Raw genomic sequence first — 27408 nt, 5'->3', positions numbered from 1 at the left:
TAATCCAAAAATATAATGTTGATCCTAAACAAGTCTCATTCACATACGAATGCAAGGTTTTTTTTTTTTTTTTTTTAACAAGCATGGTTATCTCAAGCATTCAACATAATCAAATATCTAAAATTAAGTTTTACATTATCCTCAATGTAAAAAAGAAAGAAGAAAAGTATAAAGATTAGAAAACTGTTACTCCCTTTTTTTTTTTTTTCAAGGATGAATGTCTGATTGAATTGGACATGAGCGGACTTCTTGCTTGATTTTTTTTTTAACCTGCATATCACAACTAAAAGAAAACATTGTTTTTTTTTTTTTGAAAATAAAGAACCTCACACCCCCCAACTTAAAATACTGCATTGTCCCTAATGCATGAACAATAAAATATAAGAGATGGAAGAAAGAAAGAAAATAAATAAATAAATAAAAAAATAAAAATAAAAATGAAAATGAAAATAAAAAAAAATAAAAATAAAAATAAAAATAAAAATAAAAAACTCATTACTTCTGATACTACAATGGTATTGGATCTTCAAGATCCAATGTCTCAACTTCAGCCACAATGTTTTCAAGATAAGGTTTCAATCGATGACCATTTACTTTGAAAACATTTCCATTCTTAGGATTTTCTACCTCAAATGCACCATGCTCAGAGATGGATTTAATCACAAATGGACCAATCCATTTTGTCCTCAACTTCCTAGGAAAGAGATGTAATCGTGAATTATACAAGAGAACCTTTTGACCAATATGAAAGGATTTTCTAAAAATATGTTTATCATGCAAAGCTTTCATCTTATGTTTTGAAATTTTTGCATTTTCAAATGCATCATTTCTCATCTCCTCTAATTCATCCAATTGAAGCTTTCTATTTTTTCCAACTTCGTTTTCATTGTCATTGAATTGCCGGATGGCCCAATATGCACGGTGCTCAATCTCAACAGGGAGATGACAAGGCTTTCCATAAACTAGCCTATAAGGAGACATTCCTAAAGAGGTCTTGTAAGCAGTGCGATATGCCCACAAAGCATCGACTAGTCATAGGGACCAATCTTTATAGTTTGGATTGACTGTTTTCTCTAAAATGTTTTTGATCTCCCTATTTGCCAACTCAGCTTGGCCACTAGTCTGTGGGTGATAGGGGGTACTGACCTTGTGAATTACACCATATTTTCTCATCAAAATCCCAACAGCCTTGTTACAAAAATGTTTTCCCCCATCACTAATCATAGCCCGGGGCATGCCAAAACGAGAGAAAATATTTTCTTTCAAGAATTTGACCACAACTCAATGGTCATTAGTTCAAGATGCAATGGCCTCCACCCATTTAGACACATAATCAACAGCTACAAGGATGAATTGGTAACCAAATGAACTTGGAAAAGGTCCCATAAAATCAATCCCCCAACAATCAAATATTTCCAAAACAAGAATGGGGTTAAGGGGCATCATGTTATGCTTAGTGAGGTTACCTAGTTGTTGGCATCGGTCACTTGCAACAGAAAAAGCATGGACATTTTTGAACATAGTGGGCCAATAAAAACCACACTACAAGATCTTGGCAGTAGTTTTCTTGGAAGAGAAATGCCCACCACAGGCTAATGCATGACAAAAATTAATGACACTTGGAATTTCATGATCAGGGATGCACTGCCTAACAATTTGGTCAGGGAAATATTTAAATAGGTAGGGGTCATCCAAAAAAAAAAGTACGCACGTTGTGCAAGAATTTTTGTTTATCAAGTTTAGACCAATGAGAAGGAATCTAACTTATGGCTACGTAATTTGCTATGTTAGCATACCATGGAGAGCCAATGTAGGAAACAATACCTGCACAAAATAAATTTTCATCGGCAAAGATTCATTTATTGGAGATTCATCAATTATGGTCTCATAGCTTGAAAGACGGGATAAATGATTAGCCACGACATTCTCTACTCCCTTTTTATCTTGAATTTCAAGGTTAAACTCTTGGAGTAGGAGGATCCATCGAATCAAACGTGGCTTGGCATCCTGTTTTGTGAGCAAGTATTTCAATATTGCATGATCAGTGAAAACAATAACAAGAGATCCAACCAAATAAGACCTAAACTTGTCTAATGCAAAGACCACAGCTAAGAGTTCTTTTTCGGTTGTAGTGTAATTCAATTGAGCATCATTCAAAGTCTTGTTAGCATAATAATTGTCATGAGGCTTCTTATCTTTTCTTTGCTCTAAAACAGCCCCTACCGCAAAATCACTAACATCACACATCAGTTCAAATGGTAGGACAACTAGGATCTTTTTATTTGGGAGGGGTCTTAAACTGGATGATGACACTAGCATGCTCAGTTAGAAAGGCTCTTTCTTTCACATTCAATCTCCTTTTGACTATGCATAAGTCCTTAAGGAACTTTGCATAAGATGGGACTTGTTTAATTGCATCAAGGAGTGGACTGTTGACTTTCACTTGTTTGAACAATTCATAGATTTCCGAGTTCATAAGATCATGTTTAAGTTTCCCTAACCTCTGTGGAAATGGTGCTCTAGGAACAAATTCTAAATCACTCACTTTGACTCCAATTTTTCTTGAATCATCTCCTTTCTCACTCATCTCTTTCTCATTTATCTCGCCTTCTTTGTCACTCAAACTCTCATTTGTCACTTGTGTTTTGATTCCCTCTTCACTTTCCCTAGATTTCTCCTTTACAATACCTCTAGGAATCCCAAAACCTATAACTTTGTCAACAATCTTTCCACTTTTAAGGGTAGTGATGGCTTGGACTTGTTCATGGTTTGAAGGTTCACTAAGTGAGGATTCACTCATGTGTACCTGACCACTAGGATTTGACATTGGTTGAGTTGGGATCTTTCCCTTCTCTTGAATGCTTAGTGATTGAGTCAACTTAGTTAGTTGACTTCGAATGTCATCTAAGGTCCTATTGGTCTGGTCTTGAAATTTGTAAGCTTGGTTGTTGATTCCTCCTTGCGTTTGCATGAATTGTTGAAGAGTATCCTCTAGGGATGTCTTATGAGGTGGTTGGTACGCATTATGTGTGGAGGTTGAAATGTTTGAGGTACTGAAGAGCCCTCATTTCTCCATCCAAAATTTGGGTGGTTCCTCCATCCAGGATTATAGGTCTTAGAGTAGGGATTGCCTACTTGGTTTGAAAATGGCTTTCTAACATTACTTGAATCAGAAGTTTGGCCATATAGCACTTCCTTGAAGGCTGGAATAGTAGGACACTCAGTTGTCCTATGCCCTTTGCTCTCACAAACAACACAACTTTCCTCTTGTTGCTCACTGATGACATGCACTTTTTTAATCTCAAGAGACTCTACTTTCCTAGCCAATGAGGCTAATCTAGCATTGAGATCATCAGTCTCTTTCAATTGGAACTTCCCACTTGAATGAGAAATGGTGTTTCTAGACTCAACATGAAATGGGAGAGAAGTCTCCCATTGCTTTGTGTTTTTAGCCAATTGATCAAAAAAATCGAAGGCCTCACTTGGTTCTTTGTCATAAAACTCACCATTACACATGGTTGACACTAGCTTTTTAAAATCTTTGGTAAGAGAGTCATAGAAGAAACTCACTAACCTCCACATCTCAAAACCATGGTGGGGGCATGCATTTAACAAGTCTTTGAACCTTTTCCAAGCTTGGTGAAATGACTCATTTGGACTACAAGAAAAATTCATCATTTGACGTTGTAAAGCTGCCGTCCTATGAGTGGGGAAGTATTTTTTCAAAAATTTAACTTGCATTTCTCTCTATGTACCTATAGACCTAGGACGCAAGGAGTTTAACCAAAGCTTGGCTTTATCCTTTACAGAGAATGGGAACAATAAAAGTGTTACATACCTCTTCAAAGTCTTTAATATGTATATATGGATTTTGAAAATCCATACCGTGAAATGTGAGAAGAAGTTGAATCATGCCCAGTTTCAAATTGAAAGCTTGTTGGTTAAGAGGCAAGATAATACACCAAGGTGTACTTTGTCTAGCGGGGTGAAGATATTCTCTAAGAGTTCGAAAATTAGGTTGATCATTGAATTGTAGAGGTCCATTACCTTGAACACTCCCTTCACCCTCTACATCTTCAACATTAGCCATGAAAAAAATAATAATAATATAACAATTATATGAATACGAAAGGAAAGGAAAAATAAAATAAAAAAGAAAAACAATAGACATCAAAATATAATTATAATAAGCATGAATAAAAGGCGGTAATACCGGCCAAGCACTTTAGAAAATAAATATAAGAGAAATAATAACAACAAAATAAAATAAAATAAACAAGAGGCGATAAAACCAGCCTTATAATATAAACAATAAATATTAGAAACTAATTAGAATAGACAATAAAAGAAAAATGGTTGAACCAACCAAAATCCAACAATTAATAGTGCAGTCCACAATCCAATATCCGAAAAGTTGAGGTCAATTTTTTTTTTAGGCGGTAAAACCAGCCATTTGATTTTTTTTTTTTATATGTATTTTTTTTTGTTTTCCAATAATCAAATATAAATTTGTTACCTTTGCTTGCTAGCTCCCCGGCAACGACGCCAAAATTGCTTGACCGCTTTTTATGATCAGCTTGTTTTAACTCGCAAGTGCACGAGTGTGCGATGTAGCAATTAACTCGGTAAGATCGAGGTCATATCCACAAAGAGCCAGATCTGAAAATTAAGTTAGGTAACAAAAAAAACTCAAGAGAAATTAAATTAACAATAACTTGGTTGAAAATAATTGATGGATTTGTTTTCAAAGATGAAAAAGTGTAAATAGATTTTAAATGACAAGAAAAAGTGAGTCTTGGTCCAAATCAATTTTAGTGGTGATGTGTTGGTGATTTCTTCAACATATATAAGATAACTCAACCTAATATCAACGATGGTGATATTAGATCGGAAGATATTACAATGAAGTTTAAAAAGATGAAGATTGATTATTGCTTAAGAATGAACAAGTACTTTCATATTAAGTAAGACATTGAATCAAGCAATCTCTATACCAAAACTAAGGTTTGTGCATAAAAATTCAAGATTATAACATTACCTAAATGATTTCTAAAATTTCTTTGCAATAATAAAACATTCATGAAGAAAATAGAAGATAAACATTAAGATTCATTCATATCTTAAAGAACTCACCTCAATCACCATCATCCTTGATTTGAATCCAAGAAAGAGATTAGCCAACCATGATTATATATAAGAACACTTTAATAAACATGAAATAACTTGAATCAAACTGAAATAATAAGTTTTACAAACTAAAGAACCGAAATCTACAAAGTAGAACACAACAGAATTTCGGTAAAAATTCTAACACAAATCTGACTCTAACTTTGGACAACAAACTCTCTTAGAAGCCTCCTTTGGAGATGGCTATTAAAGACATATTTATAGGAAAGTATGCTAGCTTTCCAAATCATTAAAGAACAGCTCATTTAGACATCTGAATTAAAATTTATGGGCAAAACACCGAAAGGTGTTCTGGAAAATTAAATCAGGCCAGCTTGGAGAACACTTTGGTGCATGTTTTTCTTCCTCCTTTATGAGTTGTCTCTTTCTTCTTTTTGACCCAAAATAATGTCACAATTTCCCCTCCAGCTTTCCATCCATGTGATTGCCCTCTTAGATCAATGAATTGCCTAAAATAAATCAAATGTTATTTATTGTGTGGACATGTAAGATCATGGATTGTGCTTGGGCTGATTTGGAGGCTGATTTGGGGCTCAGTTGGGGCTCAGTTTAAGCATCAAATAAGTATACAAATGTACCTATTATTTGGGCTAAGATTGACATTGAAACCTTGAGTGTTTGATGGTTGAAGTTTGCACACAACATAAGGCAAGTTTGGGCTTGAAATAGATCATATGATATTCTTTTCTAGAATTGGAATAGAATTGATTTTTGAGACAAATTTGGAGCACTTATTTGAACCAAGATTTGCTTCAATCTTCAACTAAATTTCTCTTCAATTCTTTGTTCTGAATTCCAACGTTGAATTTTCTAAAATAATTCATTTAAGCTCTAAAAACCTATCGAAACATTAAAAGAAACTTCATTACTAAAAAACACATCACTTATTATAAAAAAATCCCAAATAAAAACAATAAATACATATGTAAAATAAAAGACTTAATGATACTTTTGATGCACAATCACTGATGATAGGGTTCTTCCTTTTATTTTTTCTTGAGGATAGAGCTTGATCAAGTTCCCCTTGAACTTTCTTGGTGATTAATGATTGCAGGGTTGACATTCATCCTTCATGATAACATAATTTATCAAGACTTCTTGATGATAAGGTTGAAAACTTGTTGCTTCCATATAAGCCTCTAATACATGTGCTACTTCAATTAGTTCCCTTACTATCTTAAATTGTACAACAATTAATCCCTGTTTCAATTCTTGTTTGAAGCCATCTCTTAGCTTTTCTATCATGTGTGTTCTGACGGGACATAATATGGTGTGAATAGTGAGAGGTCATGGAATCGCCTCTTATACTTGAGTACTAACATCCCCTCCTATTTCAAGGCTAGGAATTCATGTTCCTTCATCTTTCGATGTTATTTGGAGTAATCTTGATTCTCAAACTTTGTTTTGAAATCATCTTAGGATAGGGTTTTTGTAGCCCTTCTCAACTAAATTGTCTCCCACCAAGTCATAACACTGTTTGACAATAGTTGTATAGCATAATCTACCTGCAAATCATTTGGTATCTTAATTTGAATCATCGTTTTCTCTACCTTTTTAATCCACCTTCCCGCTAATTCAACATCTTGTTGACCTAAGTAGGGTTCACAACCCATTTCTCTCATAATTTTCACCAATAAAATTAGATGTACCATATTATTAGTAGTTGTAGTTGTAGTTGTAGTTGTAGCTACTTTTGAAATGGTTTGAGTGATGGGTGTAGATAGAGGTACTGGCATGAGAGTGGCAACACTAGTCATACCTTCCATTTCTGCTTTGACTAGTTGGACCAGAAGCATCGGATCAACATAAGAAATAGATGGCCCTATAAGTGTAGTTTGAGGGGGCTTATTTGCTCGTTCTTGTGAGGCTGAAAAGGTCGGCTGTACATCCCCAATTTGCTTTGGTGCTTGTTTGACTTGAGGCCCCATCAATTCTTCATGCCCTGCTTTAGTTGATATGCTGGTGCAGGTGAAGTAGTATTTTCCAAAGGGCTCTCTTCTCACCCTTGTAAAAGTCTATATCTCAGTTCCCCCTCCCTATAAAGAATGTATATGTTATAATCTCTTGGCAGACACGTACCATCCTGCAATAGATTAATAAACATCATTACCTCTTTTTTTTTTTTTTTAATTCTTCCCAAAATCCATACCAGGGCCTCTGATACTAACTGTAACAGTCTCGATTATTTGTTTCTATCAATGCTAAATGATCCCAATGATTAGTACTTAAAAGTGCATGTTTATCAAGGTTTTATATCATCATTTTGCACTTGAAGTATCAATAACTCCTTAACTAAAGCATGTTTTATAATAACAACTTTGATATTATAAGATACCTTAATTTATGGTAAATGCTCATCTTAAATGCAGGCCGATCACATAAATAAAAGGATTGATTGATGAGTTTAAGTATTGAAAGTTAAAGGACAAAGAGATGGCCAAACTTAGAAAAGAGATGTCGGTGCAGTCCAAACCGGAACATTGCTCGGTAATTGGATCATATCTGGAGCTCTAGATCTCGGATTTAGGTCCATTTTATATGGATGGAAAGGTAAGACAAAGGCCTACAACTTTCATGGAAGCCCAAGATCTAAGAAGGCCGTTTTGAAGTCCAAATTGAAGGAACAACGAAGAAGTCCGAAGCTGTCCTGCAGCCCAGACACTATTTAGTGTTCAGCCCATATCTTGAGTTCTAGAAGTCCAAATGACCTCATCTTTTTTTTGTTGGAAAAGATGAGACAATTTCCTAGAACATTCCTGAGGATTCTGGGCAAATTATGATGTTAGCAATGACGTTTTGTTCAGACAAGAAGATAAGGATTGTCACCAAAGTCAAGATGTGGCCACCCACTCATCAATTAGTCAACAAATCAATAGTTCCAAATTTTGGCCTATAAAAGGAGGCACTTACCATGTATTAAGGCATCTTGGTTTCCAGATCAAGATCATGCTATTTCTTTCTCTCTTTGTATTGCTTATGTTTTGCTTTCATTAATATCAAGTTTATGCACTTCATTTCCTTTCCTTTACTTAGTTAACTTCTTTCTCATTTATGTTCTTATCTTGTTCATTTATGTTTCTTTCTTTCATTATGTTTAGCTAAGTTAATTATGTCAAGGTGAAAAGGGTACACTAATGGTGTAAGAATAAGTATAATATAAACTTAACATGGACCTTAACGTTGGATACTAACATGTTTTATATTTGTTATCTTGTTCACTTTTAATACTTTGCTTGTTAAATGGTTAATCTAGATTTATGTTGTATAACACTTGGTACAACAAATACTTGGCACTTTCATAGCTCATACTGTATGGTATAACCGACACCTGAGCTATGAAAGGAACTTGATTTGTTGTTAACATAAGTTATAATCATGAATGCCTGCCAACATTTACAAGTATTAGCTTTATTCGAATAAGATGACTAATGTAATCATGTTAACAATTTATAATCTGATTGGAACCTCCTTTATGTGTGGTTTCCAATTGAGTAATAAGAGTTTATCTTATACTTGTTTGAAGTACCATTAGTGGATCCTCTAACCTTGACATTTGTTTTTATCGTTGTTTAATCCTTACATTAATCTTTCATCTCAAAGTTATCATTAATTTCTTCATCTTCTTCTTCATCTTTTTTTATTATTATTATTATTATTATTACTATTATTGTTATTGTTGTTGTTGTTGTTGTCTTATTATTTATAATTTATACAATTAACCTCTCTGTGGTTCGACCCCGGTCTTGCCGGGTTATTTATTACTTCGACACTCCTGCACTTGGGAGAAGACATCAATCTTTTGGTCGTGTCAAGTTTTTGGCGCCGTTGCCGGGGAGGTAAATTCTTGTATAAATTATAATATTTATTTTATTTTCTTTTTTCACTTTTCATTTTATTTAACTTTTGTTTCTTTTGTTTTCTTTTGTTTCTTTTTCTTCTCTTCTCCTTTCTTCCTTTTATTCTCTTTTTACACGTGCATGCGAGTTTGGTCACGTACATTAAGTGGTCGACTTTGTAGGGTATCTTCATCACTTTCAGAAAATATGGCCGAAGAAGATAATCAATCACTTCATAATGAGAATAATGAGAATAACCGTATGAGAACACTTAGAGACCACATGAATCCCACAAGAACAAGTGCACCCTCATGCATAGTTTTTCCTCCTGATGCATCTCATTTTAATTTTAAGCCAGGGTAAGGAAGGGGTTGAACCTGAACATTGCAAAGAAAAGGCTGATTCCCCGCCAGCACTTCCATTTCCTCATGCCATGATCAAACAAAGGAAAGTTAGTCACAACTCTGAAATCTTTGAAATTTTCAAACAGGTAAGGATCAATATAGCTTTGTTGGATGCTATTAAACAGGTTCCTTCCTATGCTAAATTTTTGAAAGATTTGTGCACTGTGAAGAGAAAACTGAATGTGAAAAAGAAAGCCTTTTTAGCCGAACAAGTAAGTGCCATTCTTCAGAACAATAATGCTTTGAAATATAAAGACCCTGGTTGTCCTACAATTTCTTGCTTTATTGGAGAACATAAAATTGAAAGAGCCTTACTTGATCTTGGAGCTAGTGTGAATTTACTTCCATATTCAGTCTTTCAAAGTCTCAATCTAGGTGAGTTAAAACCAACTTCTGTAACTCTTTTACTCGCCGATAGATCTGTAAAAGTGCCTAGAGGAATAATCGAAGATGTGTTAGTACAAGTCGATAAATTCATTTATCCTGTGGATTTTATTTTCTTGGACACACAACCTGTTGAAGCATGTAATTCATTTCCTATTATTTTAGGACGTCCGTTTCTTGCAACTTCTAATGCATTGATTAATTGTAGGAATGGACTCATGAAGTTATCTTTTGGAAACATGACATTGGAGATGAATATTTTCAACGTTTGCAAGCAGCCTAGAGATGATAATGATTTACAAGAAGTAGATCTTATTGAAGAATTAGTTCATGATCAACTTGAATCTACTTTGAGTAAAATTGAGTTGGATGAATCTGATGATTTGCAAATGATTTATTCACAGGAAGAAATCACGGATGAAAAAGGCACTAAAAATGTTGATGCCAATCTTTTGTCAAGAGTGACAGCAGATTTGACATCTGACATCCCACCAATCGATGATTACTCTCCTGAAGAATCCTTACTTTCTCTCAGTTCAATGCCTTGGTTTGCTAAAAATATCAATTTTCTTGCAACAGGAGATTTGCCAGCTCACTGGAGTACCGAAGACAAAGGAAAGTTTTTGAACGAAGTGAAGAACTTTTACTTAGATGACCCTTACTTATTCAAAAATTGTCCTGATCAAATATTTCAAAAATGCATTCCCGACAATGAGGTAAGTAATGTCATTAAACTTTGTCATTCTGAAGCATGTGGGAGTCAATTCTCATCAAGAGAGACGACTGCAAAAATCTTACAAAATGGATTTTATTGGCCCACAATGTTTAAGGACACACATGCATTCTGCAAAACTTGTGAAAATTGTCAAAAAGTTGATACTGGTCAAAAAGTTTTGCTTTATAATTCTCAACTCCATTTATTTCCTGAAAAACTAAGATCAAGATGGAGCGGTCCATTTATTTTGAAACATGTGTATCCTTATGGGGCCCTTGATATTGAGAATCCAAAGAATGACAATGTTTTGAAGGTAAATGAACATCGTTTAAAAGCTTACTTTGATGAGTTTCCTAGTGAAAATGAATCCATTGGTTTGAATAATCTTATTGATAAAGGTTGATTATTTTGTTTTTCTCACTTTTTTTTTGTTGCTTTTTAGTGTGACTTTTGTTTTGCTAGTCTCTCACCCCGGTCAAATGGCGGATAACGGTACTCCGTGACTTAAGTCGGTTCTTTCAGTTTCCCAAATAACTGATATCTGTATATATTTGTACAATTCTTAGCTCTTTTTCCCTTCTTTGAATCTCTTCTCTAATTCTCTTTTGAAAATGGACACCACTCTTGAAAAGTTGAAAAGGTATTTTCCCGCTCTGCCTCAGAATGCGATTACAAAAATTTACCGTGCTAGGTGTGCAAGATTGAGGTTGTTAATGAATCATGGAATTCCTGAAGATATTCGCTGGCTAATTGAAGCAAAGGTCCGATTATCAGGTGAGTCCTCCAATTCTTTCATTTCACACATGCCTGGAACAGGTAAAAGCACTTTTGCAAAGAAACGTCGTGCAAAACGACTGAAAGTCTGTCAAAGATGTGCCAGATGGACTTGTAATGCGACATGTCGTTCTTTAGGAATGGTATCTGTAAACCGTGAAGATAAGATACAATTCATTAAGGATGGCCTGAGTAAGGGGTCTTTAGATAATCTTTTATTGACCCTTGAGACGCATCCTAGTGGAGATGTGCATCGTGTAATTCATGATTTATGGCCACAATTCCATAAAGAACATGATCGACTTAGTCTTGGGAATCTGACTAAAAAAGACCCTGTTTGCCAGTTTTTAAGAAAACTGGATGGGAAGCCTATCCCCGACCCATAGAGGGCGTTTAAGCCATTCTTGGACGTAAAACCAAGGGAAGATGTGAGCCACAATCACAACTACCTGTACATACATGATTTTTCAAAATAAATAATTAATAAAGAGAGAGAGAGAGTGTGTGAGACTACAGCTGGCCTACATATAGGTGGTATGATTGGATTTTCACTTTTTCATCTATAAATTCTTCTATTCCTTCCCTTCATTTCTACTCATCCCATACATTCATCAAATATAGAAGTGTGTAGAAATGGCAGGTTCCTCAAGTCATCACATAAAAAATATTTGTGTTTTCGGTGGATCCAGCCCTGGGAAAGAAAAAGAGTTTTTAGAATCAGCAAATCATCTTGGTCAAGTACTAGCTGAGAGAAAGATTCATTTAGTGTATGGGGGAGGCAGCCTTGGGTTAATGGGAGGTGTTTCAATGGCTGCATTTTTAGGAGGCAGTCAAGTTTTGGGGGTTGTCCCCAAAGCTTTAGCAAATAGGGACATCATTGGAAAAACAATTGGAGAGGAACTACAGGTCCCAACAATGTCTGACCGACTGAATACCATGTTTAACCATGCTGATGCCTTCATTGCCTTACCAGGGGGTCTGGGCACATTGGAAGAGATCTTTCATATTTCATCTTGGGCCCAACTGCACATTCACCATAAACCTATAGGTTTGTTAAATGTTAATGGTTTTTATGATAAGTTGCTATCTTTCCTTGATCAAGCTGTGGAACAGGAATTTATAACATCTTCGGCACGACAAATCATAATCTCTGCTGCTACTGCTGAACAATTGATTGACCAACTACAATCTTTCATCCCTGTCATTGATCCTTGCATGAGTCGCCTAGATTGGTCAGCTAAGGAAAGCCGTAAAAAGCTTAGATTAGATTTGAGCCTTCATCTGTGAAACCTTGTGTCTTTTGTGTTATTAATAGTATATTATTTTGTTTTGTTACTTCTTATATTTGTTTAAGTGTGTTTCAGGTTTGTCATTGTTTGCTGTTTCAGGTGATGTCTTCTATACTCTATCTTTCTACCTTAGGACATTGAGGACAATGTCTCGTTTTGGTTGGGGGAGAGGGTAGTAGTTTAAAAAAAAAAAAAAAAAACTAACCAACTAACTGTTGTTGTTTTTAAAAAACCATTTGGCAAAACTGTTATTACTAGGATGGCAGAGTAAAGAGGAATTATTCTTGAGACGCATCGTAGTAAAAAAAAAAAAAAAATTAATGGTTATTTGCAATATTCATAACAAGGCCTATTAGAATACTTCTTGAAATATTCAGGTTTACAAACTCTCGCATTGTTATCACTTGATTCTGCTCATATACTCATTTAACAAGTATTATTAAACCTTCATTTTCACACACACACTTTAACATATGATTGTGGGTTGCACATTGGATTATTACATTATTTATGTTCTTTTGTTGAAGGTAACAACTAAGGGTAAGGTTAGTATATATAATTGCAAAAAAAAAAAAAAAAATGATAATATTGATGATAATAAAAACGTAGATAAGTTTGGTTTCATAGCCTCCTTAACCTAAGCAATTAAGTCCGAAGGGGTGTTTTAACACCTAATACCCTAAAGTCAACTGACTTGGGAGTTATTGGCCCAAAGCTTGTTACATGGGTTAAGGAGAAAAGCTTAAGGGAATCAAACATTGCACTATCTACGTATCAGTATCTGCAACCCGAATTGTTAAGCTCGTAGGGGTGTCTCAACACCTAATGCCCTAAGACCAACTGGTCTGGGAGTCATTAGCCTAAAACTCGTTACATGGGTTAAAGATACATTATGTTTTAAGTTGTATGTGTATATAAATAAAAATTAAAAAAAAAGAAAAAAAAACAAAAAAAAAGAGAGTAATAATAATAATAATCCCAACCCAAGGAAGTTCACCTTAAACATTTGAACATAATATTGTTTTCTTCCAACAAAAGCCCCATCATCTATGTTTTCATATATTGAGCACGTAAAAAGAAGGTTTATTAATATCTTGTTTAAGAAGTATGAAGCAGTAATATAAATTTTAGTGAGAGTTTGTTTATCTGGATAGATTAATAGAAGTTGAATGATGAATGCCTTGCTTTGTGATACTTGCAAATTGTTTCTCTATTTTAACGCTTTAGATTACTAGGGACTAGTAATAAGCTGGTTGGGGGGTGTGATTAGTACTTAAAAGTGCATGTTTATCAAGGTTTTATATCATCATTTTGCACTTGAAGTATCAATAACTCCTTAACTAAAGCATGTTTTATAATAACAACTTTGATATTATAAGATACCTTAATTTATGGTAAATGCTAATCTTAAATGCAGGCCGATCACATAAATAAAAGGATTGATTGATGAGTTTAAGTATTGAAAGTTAAAGGACAAAGAGATGGCCAAACTTAGAAAAGAGATGTCGGTGCAGTCCAAACCGGAACATTGCTCGGTAATTGGATCATATCTGGAGCTCTAGATCTCGGATTTAGGTCCATTTTATATGGATGGAAAGGTAAGACAAAGGCCTACAACTTTCATGGAAGCCCAAGATCTAAGAAGGCCGTTTTGAAGTCCAAATTGAAGGAACAACGAAGAAGTCCGAAGCTGTCCTGCAGCCCAGACACTATTTAGTGTTCAGCCCATATCTTGAGTTCTAGAAGTCCAAATGACCTCATCTTTTTTTTGTTGGAAAGATGAGACAATTTCCTAGAACATTCCTGAGGATTCTGGGCAAATTATGATGTTAGCAATGACGTTTTGTTCAGACAAGAAGATAAGGATTGTCACCAAAGTCAAGATGTGGCCACCCACTCATCAATTAGTCAACAAATCAATAGTTCCAAATTTTGGCCTATAAAAGGAGGCACTTACCATGTATTAAGGCATCTTGGTTTCCAGATCAAGATCATGCTATTTCTTTCTCTCTTTGTATTGCTTATGTTTTGCTTTCATTAATATCAAGTTTATGCACTTCATTTCCTTTCCTTTACTTAGTTAACTTCTTTCTCATTTATGTTCTTATCTTGTTCATTTATGTTTCTTTCTTTCATTATGTTTAGCTAAGTTAATTATGTCAAGGTGAAAAGGGTACACTAATGGTGTAAGAATAAGTATAATATAAACTTAACATGGACCTTAACGTTGGATACTAACATGTTTTATATTTGTTATCTTGTTCACTTTTAATACTTTGCTTGTTAAATGGTTAATCTAGATTTATGTTGTATAACACTTGGTACAACAAATACTTGGCACTTTCATAGCTCATACTGTATGGTATAACCGACACCTGAGCTATGAAAGGAACTTGATTTGTTGTTAACATAAGTTATAATCATGAATGTCTGCCAACATTTACAAGTATTAGCTTTATTCGAATAAGATGACTAATGTAATCATGTTAACAATTTATAATCTGATTGGAACCTCCTTTATATGTGGTTTCCAATTGAGTAATAAGAGTTTATCTTATACTTGTTTGAAGTACCATTAGTGGATCCTCTAACCTTGACATTTATTTTTATCGTTGTTTAATCCTTACATTAATCTTTCATCTCAAAGTTATCATTAATTTCTTCATCTTCTTCTTCATCTTCTTTTATTATTATTATTATTATTATTACTATTATTGTTATTGTTGTTGTTGTTGTTGTCTTATTATTTATAATTTATACAATTAACCTCTCTGTGGTTCGACCCCGGTCTTGCCGGGTTATTTATTACTTCGACACTCCTGCACTTGGGAGAAGACATCAATCTTTTGGTCGTGTCACCCAACATATACTCTTAATTTAATGGTAATTTTTTTTTTATTATTTGTAAAGAATTCTACCAAAATTTTGGTAGAGTTTCCTTTGGTGTTTGTAGAGGTAGGACTTTAGGTTCTTGATGATCTTCATATCTTTCCTCCTCTTCATCATGAATCAATAATAAGTCATATTTCTTACCATCATTTACTTCCCAATCCCATGCTCCTTCTTTATTGAATTTAACATCTCTATTAATCACCATCTTTCCTTCATTAGGGTTGTAAAGCTTGTATCCTTTGGACTTTTGGTCATAACCCACAATGATCATAATTTTGCTTGTGTCATCTAGCTTGATCCTTACTTGATCATCTACATGCACATAATCAATGCTTCAAAAAACTTTCAAGTGAAAGACACTTGGTTTTCTTCTACTCCGTGCTTTTTATGGAGTCATGTCATTCAAGCTTTTAGTATGACATCAATTTCACAGTAGATAGCATAATTTACAGCTTCAACACAAAACTCTTTAGACATTTTCTTAGTTTTGAGCATGCTTCTGCCATGTCGAGGATGCTTTTACTCCTTTTCTCTACCACGTCATTTTGTTATGGGAATCTAGGCACCATGAAGAGTCTATTTATACCATGATCTTCAAAAAACCAATTAAAATCATTAAATCAAAATTCACCCCTCTTATCTGTCCTAAGTAATTTTATAAAATAACTACTATCTTTTTAAACTAATGCCTTCAACTTCTTAAAACAACTAAACACATTAGTCTTTTCAATTAAGAAGTATACCTAAGTCTTTCTACTATAATCATCAATAAAAAGAAGACTCCTTTGAAAAACTCCTGGTTTGCATTTTTATCAAACGAACATGGTTTGACAGGACCAAAAACATCAGCATGTATTTCTTGTAGGGGTTGGTTTGCTCTTGATTTAGACTCCTTCAAAAAACTCCTGCAAAATTGCTTGTGTACTAAACATCCTTCACACAACTGATTTGGATGTATAATGGATTGTAGACCCTTTAACATCTCCTTTCGTATCATTATCTTCAAGCTATTAAAGTTTACATACCCAAGTCTCATATGCCAAAGTCAAGTTTCATCTTTCACACATGCATTTAGGCATTTAGGCACATCTATCTCTATGTTTAGCAAGAACATTTTATTCTTTGTCATGACTACCTTTGCAATCATATCTTCTTTAGTGTCAAGTAATGTCAAAGTACAATCTTTCATCTTAATCTCATACCCCTTCTCAAACAATTCTCCTAAGCTCAATATATTGTTTTTCACTGTTAATATATAATAAACATCACCAATAAATTGATTATTCCATCTTTCAAATTAATCAAAATCATACAATTTTCTTTAATGGAAACCTTTAATGATATGCAAAGGTGACATTACCTCTAATTGCTTCATCAAGCTCCCTGAACTTGTCTTTGTCTCCACATATGTGGTTATTGGCTTCATTGCCTAGGCACCACAAGTTCTCTTTGTCTTGCATTCTCTTATTAAGCACTAGTAGTAGAGTGGCTTCCTTCTCTTCTTCTATAACAAGATTTGCATTTTCTTCAACCTTTTTTATTGGACTTTAGCAATCCCTAGCATAATGACCTGTCTTTTGACAATTATACCATTTAACTTTTGATTTGTCAAACTTACTGTCAAATCTGGATCTCAGATTTCTACTGCCAGTTGAACTAGTCGACTAGTTCCTTTTATTTGGTCGATCGTTTGATTTATTGAGGCTACCTTGATCTCCTCTTCCAAACCTTCCTCTTCCTCAAGAATATCTAAAACTATCTTGCTTTGAAAAAAGTGCTTGTGCACCCACATCCTCTTGAATCTCATTAACTCTTCTCTCATGGGCTTATAATTTTCCTATGAGACTTTATATTGAAAGAAAATCCATATTTTGAGACTCTTTTATCACGACCACCACATGATGAAACTTTTTTTTATAGTGAGCATAGGATCTTCTTTACAACATATGTCTCTTCCATCTTTTCCCCATATCTTTTCATTTGATTGTATATGGCCAATACTCTTGCAAAATATTCTAAAATATTATCTGATTCAAGCATATGTAACTTTTCAAAATCACCACATAGTTTTTGTAGATGTACCTTTCTTACATTGTTGGCTGATTGGTTTGATTCTTGCAAAACTTCTCATGCTTATTTGGTGGTGGTTGCGTTAGTCACTATCTTAAAAGTGGCATCATCTAGACATTGATGGATGATTGTTAATGCTTGTTGATCCTTCTTTCATGCTTTTTGCACGCCCTCCCTTTAGGCTAAAATCAACATTGCTTCATTTATAGGCTCCCCAAAGCCTTTTTCTACCATCTCCCATAAATCTTGGAAACCTAACCAAGTTTTTACTTGAATATACCAAGTTTCATAGTTGTTATTTGTTAACCTAGGATATTGAAGTGAAAAGTTTGAATTGACCATGTTAAATAATCAAACCTAAGCTCTGATACTAGTTATTGGAAAAGAAGGATATGGTGTAGTAGCTAATTTATAAGAACAAAGCTAAAGAACAAGAAGAAGAATGAGAGGAATAACGTTTTTTTATTAAGAGTTTACTAAAAAAAAAACACATTTTTAGCTCTTCTCTATATCTCTCTTTACTTGTTTATTATGCTTCTGATAACAAGCTTATTTATAGACCTCAAGTCTTAGATAATCAAGGATTTAAACTACCCAAATAAAATCCTAATCTAATAAGAAATCTAACATTCTAATTAAATAAAGGTTCTAATAAACTATCTATTACAAATTCTTCTTAATCAATTATTCTTATATTAACTATGATTCCTTGTTTAGCTAATATTAAGATTCTTAGAAGTTTTAAATCATATTAGCCTAAATTCTAGTTCATAATGAACTTTAACATAACTATTAAGAAGTGATTTCTCAACTTATGATAAAAAAAAAACCCAAATAAACATTTCTTTAAGATCCAAGCACTTGAAAGATAACTATCATGTGTATTTTAATCGAAACATATTGCAAACATGTAATTAACTTTTCACTTTTAAAAAAAAATTGATATAACATTGAAATGCCTTGCTGGAAAACTAGTGAACAAAAATAGCATAGCAAATAAAAAAGAAATAGAAAATGGGAAAAGAAAAATTCATGGAAATTCATGTGAAGCTATTGTTCTAGGATCCTAGCAATGTCTAAACTCTGAATCAACCAAGGATGAAGAAGGGTTGAGAAGAATAGTAAAATACTTGATAAAAAAGATGAGATTTGAGAACTGAAAAGAAGACTAAAGTTTTACTATGAAACACAAGTATTATATTTCCAATGAAAATGTAAAACCAATATTAAAATCATGAGTTTATTGATCTTATCGAGTTAGAACGATATTATCAGTTTTTGAGTTTTTAAAGCAATTTTGCACAATAAGTATCTTGACTCATAAAATCATACGATTTTATAAGTCAATTTGTAATTTTAACAACCTTAAAGTGCATCAATAGGTTAAAAGTTGTAGTAACTCGTTGTGAGGTATTGTATGGTGATTTTGATCTTTTCTTTTATTGTAAGGTACCCCTTAGTCAAATTTCTAGGATTAATGTAATTTTTTTTTTTAGTTATAACTCTTCTATAAATTAAGTGTGACTCTATTGAAAGTTAGACTTTTTGCATTTGTTTAAAATTCATGTACGACAAGATCTATTTGTGTTCCACTTCTAATTCTCTTCTATTAGTGGTTGCTCGTCAATTTACTTTTAACACAATTAAAAAAAAAATACACAAGAAGAACAATAAGTACAAGTGACACGGAATTTTATAAAATAAAGTCACCATACAAAAACTATAATTTAAAATTTTATTATTGAATATTTTTTTTAATTTCTTTAAAAGGCTTACAAATCCTTAAATGAACTTAAAAAACTAACTTAAATTGACTAGAAAATCCTAAAGTAAAGGAAAACCAATAAAATTCTTCAACAAATTAGGAAATCCAAGAATATAGGGAAAATAATAAAAGTGGCCTGAATAACACCTTTTAGGCCTAAGTTAGAGTTTTTTTGGACTTCATTTGGTTACAACGAGTAGATCCCTCTATATAATTTTTTTTATTAAGCTGAGATCACTTTGCATAACTCAGATCTGTTCTTAGACTTAACTTTATCTAATCGGCCTATAAATACTTCTATAAAGCTGACTAATCAGAACCATCAGCATCAAAATTCCACAGAATTGCTGAATTATGCCACGTCTTGATACCAGCCGAACACTGCAGCAAGTCATCGCCAGTGTAGCAGAAGTGTTCATCCAAACTTCTTGCCCATTATGCCACTCTATGGAACATCACTGAACGAACACCATACCAGTCCACTAACCACTGTAACCAAGTTTATGGCGAACCAACCAGATAGACCAAAGAATGCTGTAAGGAATGAGGAACAACATCTTCCTTTGCATGGTGCTATGTGCTTAGTAGGTCCAATTAGTGAACTGATCGCGGAACAACCAGCTCACATTCCCACCAGCTATAAATCCAGCACCAAAGCTTCCAGACTTTCAGACAGTGAAGAAACAAATGAGCCGCTGTCTCAGTTGAGTGAGAAAAGGGACAAACATTTGTAGCAGCATCAGTAATTCCCTTTCTACATATTGAATCTTTAGTATTTAGCTTATTTAGTACCACCAACCATATATAAGAATCCTTCTACTTTTGGTGGGGCTAAAACATTCCACACATAAGATTGGATTGGTGAATTCTCAGCTAGTAACACCAAGTCCGGAACATCACTGCATGATTTAACCGAGTAAGCACCTCTCCTGTCGTGTCTCCATATCAATCTATCTGATCCATCTTCACATATTTCAAAAGAAAGAAGTTAAATCTAATAATTCCATCTCTTGAATCTGCTCCCACTTACGCAACTCCCTTCTCCACTCGAGCTGCCAATTCCAACCAGCGTTGGTCCATATTCTAGCAGCAGCAACCGGAATGTACGGCTGAGGATTGGCAACTTTTAAAGCCATATCACCTATCCATGCGTCAGTCCAAAATCTTACTCTGTTACCAAAACCAACTGAAAACCTGATTCAACATCTAATGCTAGTTGATACCACACTAGTGCCCTTACGTGAAGAACAAATGTCCTGCCAATGAGTCGATAGTTTTCCAGTACAAGAAGTCAAGCCATTCTTGAACTGACATCGATATTTCTACCGTATGATGTACCTCCAGCTAACCTCCAAATCTAATTAAAAAGCAGTTCTCTGTTCTTTCCCTATAAGGAACCAAAACCGATCCCACAGCTATGCTTTGGCCTTGCTACCAAATTCCAAGCAACCTTGCATGGAGTTTTTCGCCCACAGAAATTGACGCTCCAAGGAAACATTATCTTAAACATGAACATAGACATAAAATAGATTGGGAGACCGGAGAGGACTGTTTTAATAAGACATTCTTCCTCCAAATGATAGCAATTTCGTCTTCCATGGCAGTAATCTATTCCGTATCTTTAGTATAACTGGCTTCCAGGGGTAACCCCATGTATTTGAAAGGCAGCGTGTCAACTCTGCTTCTTAAAAATTCAGCCATTTCATCACATAAATCTTCTCTAATGTTGAGACCAATTAGACTTATTTATATTTGTTAAATAATATATTTATTTTGCTTTATTTATTAGAGGTAGAATAGTATTTTTAATATGACCTATATATAATCTCTTTGTAATTTAGGTTAACATAAGCACTTTAGAATAAATAGATTAATGACAATTTCAGCCTCCTCTTTTATGTTCGTGTTTGTTTTATGTTAATTTGGAATACTTTAACATGATATCAGAGTTAATTTTATGAAACGAGACTCAATCTCAAACACAACTTTCGCGAGTCCAACTTTTTGTTATTTCGTTTAGTTTCTGCAATTTTTTATTTTGGAGTAATTGTATAACCTCGAGAAAATATTTCTTTAGTTTCTGTGATATCTGTTCAATTTCTACGATCTGGTATTTCATCTTTCGCTACTTTTGCATTCTAGTTTTCTTTGTTTATTTATTATGGCTACTGAAAGACATGATTTGCTTTAGTCTGTGAGTGTGAGGTTGGATGGAAAGAATTATTCATATTTGAGTTATGTAATGAAAAATTCCCTTAAGGATAAAAAGATGTGGGGATATGTTAGTGGAACTTATGTGATACCCAACAACATTGAGGAGGGAGATGTTGCTTTGATAGATACATGAGAAGCAAACAATGCCAAGATTATTACTTGGATCAATAATTTTGTTGAGCATTCCATAGGTGCACAGTTGGCGAAGTATGATACAACAAAGGAGGTTTGGGATTATCTGCAAAGGTTGTTCACGTAATCAAATTTTACATAGCAGTATTAATTAGAGAATGGCATATGAGCTCTTCATCATAAGAATATGAGTATTCATGAGTTTTATTCTGGTATGAGAGATCTTTAAGATCAATTGGTTTTTACATAATTAGTGGAATTAAAGGCATTTATCGCCTATATTGATCGTAGCGAGCAACAATGATTGGTACAATTTTTAACAGCACTTCATAGTGATTTTGAAGGACTAAAAGGATCAATTCTACATCATTCAACATTCCTTCTATTGACTCTGTTGTAAGTGAGCTATTGGCTGAAGAAATAGGTTTTCAGTCTTATTCTGAAAAGGAAATCCTATCTACTTCGAATCCCTATATACTAGCAGTACCATCTAAGCCATTCTCTAATCATTATAATTAGCCTTACATAAGGGTTACCTTCAATGAGTGTAGTTTCTGTAAGCAGAATTAAGATGGTAAAATCAAACTTGGAAGCCAGACAGTCAGTCACAATCTAATGCTCATAAACCACCACACCATAATATGCAGCAATAGATTCATCAGGCTCTATCACCGATCCTAGTACTCTGGCTAAGTAATTTCAAAAATTTCTTTTTTTAAAGCCATAAGCAATGTTCGCTTCTCCTTTCATAGGTCAGTTCCTTTATAGTTTCTTAGGTATGTTATATTTTGAATGGGTCTTGGATTCTACTGTTTCACATTATATGTCTCAAGATTCTTCATCTTTTACCTTTGTGTCTCCTTTACTCTCCATTCATGTTATGACTGTTGATGGCATTTCCATGCCTTTAGCAGGTGTTGGTTATGTTATCACACCTTACTTATCTCTCCCTGATATTTATCTTATTCCGAAACTCAGATTGAATATTGCTTTTATTGGTTAATTAAGTGATTATGATGATTATTTAGTCATTTCTTCTTCTTCTTTTTGTTATGCATAGGATTTATAGTCTTATAAGCTAATTAGGACAGGTCGTAGGGAGAATGGACTATATATTTTGGATGAGTTAAAAGTATTAGTTGTTAATGCTACTACTACTACTGTTGATTTGTCTTCCTTTCGTTTGAGTCATTCCTTTTCTAGTTTTTATTTATGGAATTCTCGTTTAGATCATGTTTCTTCTTCTCGCTTGAGATTTTTAGCATCCACATGAGCTTTATAAAATTTGCAAACTTGTGATATTTCTGATTATAGTGGATGTAAACTAGTGAAATTTTTCGCGTTACCTTTTAATCAAAATATTTATATTTCTTCTTTCCCATTTGCCTTGATTCATTCTGATGTATGGAGGGACCTCTCATGTTGCCAAAAAAATAAGGGTCTCAATATTATGTTTCTTTTATTGATGATCATACTTGTTATTGTTAGGTTTATTTAATGGAACATTGTTCTGAATTTTTTAAGATATATACAGTCTTTCGAGCTCTTATCAAAATACAACATTTTGTTGTTATTAAATGTTTTAGGTGTGATTTGGGTGAGGAATACACCTCTAATAAATTTTGTCAGTTGTTTGCCTAAGATGAAACCATTCATCAAACTTCATGTACAAATACTCCTAAGCGAAATGGTATTGCTAAAAGAAAACATAGGCATATTGTCAAAACTTCTCGTTCTCTCTTGTTGTCTATTTTTGTTCCTAGTGAGTTTTAGGGAAAAGTTGTCCTTACTGTTGTAGATTTGATTAATATAATTTCATCTTCTCATAGTTCAGATCTATTTCCTTTTGAAAAGTTATATATGTATGCCCCTTATTATGCCTTATTTAGAGTTTTTGGTTGTACTTGTTTCGCTCTTTGTTCTCATGTACAACGTAGTAAGTTATCCTCTCGGTCCGTTATTTGTGTCTATCTGGGTTATGGTGTAGGTAAAAAGGGGTTTCGTTGTTTTGACCCAATAACTCAGAAACTTTATGTGTCTCGTCATATTATCTTTCCACTACTCATAGCCTGACTAAACCTAATCTTATTTGTATAGATCCATTTTATAAGGATTCTGATAGTTTATCATTTTAGGTTCCTAGTACCTCAGATACCCCTCCTCATGTTCGACCAATTTGTACTCATTATTTTGTAGGTACTAACACTTTACTCTTCGGCATATTTGAAGCTTCATTCTCATCTACAGCACCCCAAGCTTCATATAAGATTATGGATCTAGCTCTACATGAATCCATACATATTCATAAGTCCACAAAGCTACCAGATTTTGCTTGTTCTTGTTACTCTTCACCATTTACTTCTTTTTTACCTTCTATTCATCGTCTCTCTAAGCCCTCTTCCTTGAAAGAAGCAATTCCGGATCCTCTTTGGCAGCAAGATATGAATGAAGAACTTTCTACTTTACATTAGACATATACTTAGGATTTGGTTCCTTTACCTCCTGGTAAGAGTCTTGTTGGTTGTCATTGGGTGTATGAGATCAAGACTAATTATGATAGGTCTATTGAGCGATACAAAGTTAGGTTGGTTTCAAAAGGATACTCTCAACAATATAGTATGGATTATAAGGAGATATTTTCTCTTGTTGCAAAAATGACTACTATTTTTACTCTTATTGTCGTAACTTCAATTTGTTAGTGACATATCTCTCAACTTGATGTTAAAAATGCCTTCTTGAATGGAGATCTTCAAGAAGTTTATATAGCGCCCCCTTCTGATGTTTCACATGACTCTTAGTATGTTTGTAAGCTTAAGAAAACATTATATAGTCTCAAACAAGCACCTCGTGCTTGGTTTGAGAAATTCTCTATTGTGATCTTATCTCTTAGATTTGTTTCTAGTAGTCATGATCTGCTCTTTTTATTAAGTGCATTAATGTATGTTATATCATTTTGTCTTTATATATTGATGACATGATTATTACAGGTGATGACATTGATAGTATTTTAGTTTTGAAGACAAAGTTGGCTAGATAGTTTAAAATAAAGGATTTGGGTTATCTTTGATATTTCCTAGGTATTGAGGTAAAGCTTACTCACCTAGATGTTACCTTCTTTCTCAATTAAAATATATTGCAGATATTCTTGAGTGGGCTAGACTTAATGATAACAAGATTGTAAATGTTCCCATTAAGGTTAACGCAAGGTATTCTTTCTTTTGATAGTTTACTTTGACAAATCCTACTTTATACCATACTATTGTCAGGAGCTTGATAAATGAGACGACCAAAAGATTGATGTCTTCTCCCAAGTGTAAGAGTGCCGAAGTAATAAATAACCCGGGAAGACCGGAGTCAAACCATAGGGAGGTTAATTGTATAAATTATAGACAACAATAATACAACAACAACAACAACAACAACAACAAAAAGAACAATAATAATAACAATAATAATAATAAAGAAGAAGAAAAAGTTGATGAGAACTTTGAGATGGAAGATTAATAATGTAAGGATTAAACAATAATAAAAACAAATGTCAAGGTTAGAGGATCCACTAATGGTATTTCAAACAAGTATAGTATAAACTCTTATTACTCAATTGGAAACCACACACAAAGAAGGTTCCAATCGGATGATTTGTCATTAATATCTCATTATAAATTGTTAACATGATCATATTAATTATCTTATTTACGTAACACCAAACTTTTAAATATTATCAGGAATTCATGATGCTAACTTATGTTAACAACAAATCAAGTTCCTTTCATAGCACATATATAGGTAATATTATACGATTGGGCAATGAGAGTGCCAAGCATTTTTTGTACCCAGTATTTTACAACACAAATCTAGATTAATCATTTAACAATCAAGGTATTAAGAATTACTAAGATAAAAAGATAAGACATATTAATATTATACATTAAGGTCCATGTTGAGTTTACACCATACTTATTCTTACACCATTAGTGTAACCTTTTCACCTTGACATATTAAACTTAGCTAAACATAATAAAGAAGAGAAACATAAATAAACAAAATAAGAACATAAATAAGATACAAGTTAACTAAGTAAAGGAAAGGAAATGAAAAGCATAAACAAGATATTAATGAAAGCAAAACTTAAGAATTACAAAAAAAAATATATAAAGAGAGAGAGTAAGAGCAAGTTCTTGATCTGAACAACCAAGCCCCTAAATGCATGGCAAATACCTCTTTTTATATGCCAAAATTTGGAACCATTGATTTGATGACTAATTGTTGAGTGGGTGGCCAACTCTTGACTTTATGAAAATCCTTATCTTCTTGTCTGAATAAAACGTCATTGCTAGCATCAGAACTAGAACCACTTATACTATGAAAGTTATAGGAAATTATCTTATATTTTCAGGAAAAAAAATTGAGGTCATTTAGACTTCTAGAACTCGAGATATGGGTTGAACACTAAATGGTGTCTAGGCTGCAGGATAGATTCAAACTTCTCCTTGTTGCTATAATTTGGACTTGAAAATGGTCTTTTTAGATCTTGGACTCCACATGAAAGTTGTAGGCCTATGTCTTACCGAATTTGTACAAAACTTTGAGGTAATTTAGATATCTAAAACTTGAGATATGACCCAATTACCGAATAATGTTCCAGTTGGACTACACCAACATCTCTTTTCTAAGCATCATCCTCTCTTTATCTTCACAATTTCAGTAGTTGAATTCATCAATCAATCCTTTGATTTATGTGATAGGCCTGCATTTAAGATGAACATTTACCATAAATTAAAGGTATCTTATATTACTATGTATGTTATTATAAAGCATGCTTTAGTTAAGGAGTTATTGATACTTCAAGTGCAAAATAATGATATAAAACCTTGATAAAAATACACTTTTAAGTACTAATCAATATATCTTACCATTACTTGTCCAGATATTCCATATGTTATTCATGTTGTTAGTCAGTTTGTTGCTTCTCCTATTATTGTTCATTAGGCAGCTATACTTTATATTTTGCAATATCTTCGCGATACAATCTTTAAGAGTCTTTTACTTTTATCCACCTATTCCTTGGAGCTATGTGCATACTATGATGTTGATCATGGTAGTGATCCCACAGATCGCAAGTATGTTACCAATTTTTGTATCTTTTTAGGTGATTCTCTTATTTCTTGGAAGATCAAGAAACAATCTATTATTTCTCAATCTTCAATTGAAGTAAAATGTTGTGATGTGACATTTACTACCAAAGAGATTGTTTGGTTACATTGGTTACCTACTAATATGAAAGTTTTCCTTTCTCATCCTACTTCTATGTGTTATGACAACCAGAGTTCTATTTAGATTGCTCACAACTTACTTTTTCATGAGCGAACTAAGCACATTGAGATCAATTGTCATCTTACTCGTCATCATCTCAAGCATGACACCATTACTTTGCCTTTTGTTTCTTCTTCCGTGTAGATTTCTTTACAAAGTCACATTTCATTTTTCATTTTTGTTTTTTGTTTTCTAGTTGGCAAACTCTCGATACTTGTAACTGTCGCATCGTGAGTTTGAAGGGAGATGTTAAATAATATATTTATTTTGTTTTATTTATTAAGGGTTGAATAATTTTTTTAGTTTAACCTATATATAATCTCTTTGTATTTATGTTAACACAAGCACTTTAAAATAAAAAGATTAATGGGAATTTCAGCCTCCTTCTCTTTTATGTTTGTATTTTTTTTATATTAATTTGGATTACTTTAAC

General features: G+C 33.5%; 1 pseudogene; it reads left to right on the top strand.

Annotated features, from left to right (window-relative positions):
• LOC140955880 (uncharacterized) overlaps positions 1 to 20050 on the top strand; it is a 44108-nt pseudogene extending 24058 nt beyond the window's left edge.
• The last annotated feature ends 7358 nt before the right edge of the window (positions 20051 to 27408 follow it).

The sequence above is a fragment of the Populus alba genome, chromosome 8 (genome assembly GCF_005239225.2).
Source record: "Populus alba chromosome 8, ASM523922v2, whole genome shotgun sequence".
Lineage (NCBI taxonomy): Eukaryota > Viridiplantae > Streptophyta > Magnoliopsida > Malpighiales > Salicaceae > Populus > Populus alba.
Note: the sequence above shows the minus strand (reverse complement) of the source record. Positions and strands in the feature narration are given on the sequence as shown.